Here is a 4,300-nt window from a genome sequence, read left to right on the forward strand (position 1 = left end):
CGTATGATGTTCCTGACAAACCATTGTAAACCACAAGTTGTGATTTTGTATAAAACAGGGCTGAATTTTGATCTTTTATTGTTTGCAAAATGGGATCAGGAAAAGTGTATGATGATTTTTATGATGTTTTAAATTAACATTTTCCATATCTTAATATGTCTATTCTTATAAAATCACATTCCTGCCAAGCATCACTCATTCAAAGTGGCAATTTAATACCGCCTCTGCTGTCATTCAGGCTTTTTGGACTGTCACTCAGAGACGAGCCTTCAGAAAGCCAAAAATTTTTCCCTGAAGCAATCCCTGTGGACCAACTGAAACACAGCTGAGACTGTCTTCTATAGAAGACGCAGTTGAGAAATTTTGTTTTCTCACCTCTCATTGCTCTTCTGTTGGCTTCTTGCATCTACATAATCAGGGCTGCAATGGAGGAAAAAAAACAGCTTCCAAATTGCCTTCTCTCTCACACACCAGTCTCCCATCCATTATGTTGATGCTGCAATGGGGGAAAAGTGGGAGAATGGGGTAAAACTGCCTTTTTTTTTTTTTTTTTTTTTTTAATTGATATTCTACTACTAGGTTGGCTGCTGAAACTAGGTAACACTGTGATTTGATTCCAGCAAAAACTGATATTGCCTTACTAGCATACAGAAGGAGAGGCAAATTTATTAGGTGGACTTAAAGCCTGTACTAATAAATAAGAGATATGAATGTGACTATGTAAATAAGAGAGTGAAGTCATGCATGTATCAACAGCAAAGATCAATCCTGATCATTTAGTTAGGAGGAACAGGATTCAGCTGTCAGTGAAGTTCACATTTATATGACTGCCATTGCTAGAAAAGGCACTGCTCTGTGTTGTTTTGCATGAGGGTATATGTGTGTTTCTGTGCACATGCCTTTTGGTGACGCCTGCTCACTGGATGGACCTACAGAAGGGGACAGCAGAAGCTACATATGTCATGCTGGGACACAAAGAATCTCCTGGCTTTGAAAGTGCACAAATTTGGCTCTAATAAACTGGGAAGGAGGTGTCCCCAATGCCCTGAAGTCCATCAGATTCAGTCTCCTTCTCAGTGAGGAGCATGATAAAATTTAAGCACCTTGACAGTTGTATTCTGTATGCATGTTTGGCTTCCCGAAATATAATGTAAACTACTACATCTTATATAATATTGAGAATAAAATTCTTTACAGAACAGTTCCGATATGCTTTGGTGCTTTTTACACTAACCCTGTTGTGTGCTCTAGACTGCTTCACTTGTGTCAGGGTCAGTGTTAGGAAACATATAAGAATAAGAGTAGAAATTCAGGCACAAAGCCTGAAGAAGAGAGCAAAAACAGTTTAACCTAATTCTAATGTGTAGGTATCTATCTCCCCAAACACAGTAAATATTGAGCATGAAGTAATTTTCTTCTCTCTTCAATGTATGAAGATAATTAGCCTTCATAATAAACACCAAAACAGACTTCATGCTGAACAGAGAGTTATCTGACATTATCGTGTCGTTACATAGTGCTAGATAATTGCAAATGTTGAGGTGAGAGTTACATTTTAAATAGGTTATTAAATAGAGGGTTGTATGAAAGTACAGCAGACCAACCATCTATGGCTCTAAAACTTCTCTCAAAAGACAAATGCTCACCTTCAGCAAAGTCTTTCCTTCAAACATGAAAATTTTTGTTTGTTTGTTTATGTTTTGATACAACAACTGAAAAAGTTGATGAAGTAAGCTGCTTTCATGGACCTGCTGCTCATGGATGTTCATGGGTAAAGAAGAAAGGAAGAACATCAGCAACAAAATAGTTAATGGCAACCTTGCTTGAATTAACTATGAAATGGTGGAATTTAAGAGCTTGAGGAAAATGAGGGAAACAAGTAGCAAAAGGATGAACCTCCATTTCTGAAGACGTCAGTTTATGTAGGGAGCTAGTAGGTATAACCATATGAGATACTGTGCTGAAAAAGAAAATGGGCTCAACAAAGCTGATATTCAAGAATGAACTATGAAAGCAAGAAGGAACCATTTGGCACAAAGCTGAGTATGTCAGCAGAATGCCAGTCTGGCTAAGCAGCAAACTTTTAACTGGCCTCAGAAACAAAAAGTAGCTTGCAGAAGAGGAGAGTGGGGATAACCAGGGGAATGAAAGTCAGAACATTCAAGGATGAAATCCAAGCATTCAAAGTTCATCTGGAGTAGAAATTAAGAGGGGGTGAAGTTCAACAAGAAGGGATTCTGCAGATACTTTGCTGTCGAAAGACCAAGGAAAATGTGGATATGCTGCTGAATAGGGGAGGATACATGGTTATGAAGGACTTGTAAAAGGTTGAATGCTGTATTTGTTTTTCTGGAAAAGGTCTACCTTCAAGATTCTGCTACCTACCTAATAGAGTTTTGAAGATCCATAATAAAGGAAGACAAAGGTAAGAACTGTTTAAACAAACTAGGAAGGATGAACTACATTGGAGGGAGCTGATGAATGTTTAATAAAGTTTTGGAGGAAGTCAGTTGTCACATACATGCCCACAAAGGATGATGCAGAGAAGCAGATCAACCTGATCACTGTCCCCAGGGTCATAATGGAGCAAATCCTCCCAAAGTAATGTCCAGGCAAACAAAAGACAAGAAAAGGAAAGGACAAGAAGGGAATACTTACCACTGATTTGGACTCTTCTGTCCATGGTTGCCTTCTATGATGAAATGACTACCTTTGTGGACAAGAGAAGAGGAACCATGTAATTTACTCAGAATTTCAAAGGCTTTGATATAGTTTCTCATACAGTCCTTGTAGCCTAAATGGTGAGGTATGAAAGGGATATGTGGACAGAAAAAAAGTGTTGAGAATGTATTATATATAAATATATTTCTCTGTGGACATAAGGACAGTTAAAGTTTCCTAAATCTTATACTCAATTTGCATATAAACTACTTTCCACAAGGCTTTTTTTTTAAATACATAACTTTAAAAGGCTAAGTATATTATTCCTTGGGTCAACTTTGGGTCTATTTACAGAACAGACCATAACAGCCACAATTTGAAAAGAATTTTTTTCAGAGGGAGGATTTAAAATAATTTGAAAAGTAATTAATTTATATGTACTTAGCTCTGCAAAGATTGTTTTCTTGAGATCTTTATTGGGTTGTTCCTTATGCCTTTAAAAAAATGACTAAATACTTTGGTTTTGGTATTTCTAGTACTTGATATTCTTTTCATCTGTCAGAGTAAGAAGTTTCAGCTTCTTGTACTATTCTGTTTTTTTAGTGTTGCACACTTTGTATGTAAAAGTTTAACAGGTTTAGTATAATTCATACCAATGAGATACATGACGAAGTTTTGTAATGATCCTAAGAAGAGTTTGAATAGATAATTAGGCATTTTTGGAGATCTTCACTCACCGAAGTTGAATTCCACAGCAATTGTACAACTATAGGTTGGGAAGTCTGGTGTCTTAATGAGAACAGGTCTTAAGGTACTCCTGAACATTAACTATAAAGTGTACACTCAGAAGTTACATCAGCTTGGATATTTGAACTCTTAAGTCTGACAATTCCATGGCCTATTCATTTCACTGAGAGGGGAATCCCAAATATTATTTTTTGCTTCTTGGTAAACATAAGAAAAAACACACTTATACACTTAGTTCCTAGATATTCTAAGATAAGCTCATCGACAACGCTCTTCTAAGAACCATGTGTGTACTCTGTGTCTGCACTGCAGTCAGCAATGCAGAGGGGAAAACCACGAGATATAGTACACAGGAAATCTAACTTTTTTTTTTTCAAGGAAGGCTTTAACTCATGCTTTGCTTATAGACTTAGCAAGAATAAGGAAATCATTGTTTTGTACTTTTTATTTATTTATTTATTTATTTTTTGCTTTGCACTGTTCATTGCATTGATTATATGAAGTATTCAAATGGGACTGCATAACTAATAATGTTCTGAAGTACTTACTTCTAACCAAAGGCACATTCAAGCACTATATTAAAATATCCCAAAGAAGTACTCAATACTTTCGGACAAAGACATTCATGTAGTAGACCACCTTTTCAATTATATATTTGCTCAATTTCTCTGCAGATGGTCATTAGAAAGATCAGAACTGTGCTTTTCATCATTTTGAGCAATATCAAAGAATTCCTATTGATGCGAGGGAGCGTCTGGAGTCAGAGACGCAGTCTCACAGAGTTTAAGTCAATGCTCCGTTTATTGCAGATTCCACCACACTTTTATACAGTGAACAGTAAGCCGCACCCCTGACCAATCATGGTTTTACACGCTCTCCTCTCGCCTCTGTC

Source organism: Nothoprocta perdicaria, unplaced genomic scaffold, assembly GCF_003342845.1.
Source record: "Nothoprocta perdicaria isolate Ctin4 unplaced genomic scaffold, notPer1 scaffold_421, whole genome shotgun sequence".
NCBI lineage: Eukaryota > Metazoa > Chordata > Aves > Tinamiformes > Tinamidae > Nothoprocta > Nothoprocta perdicaria.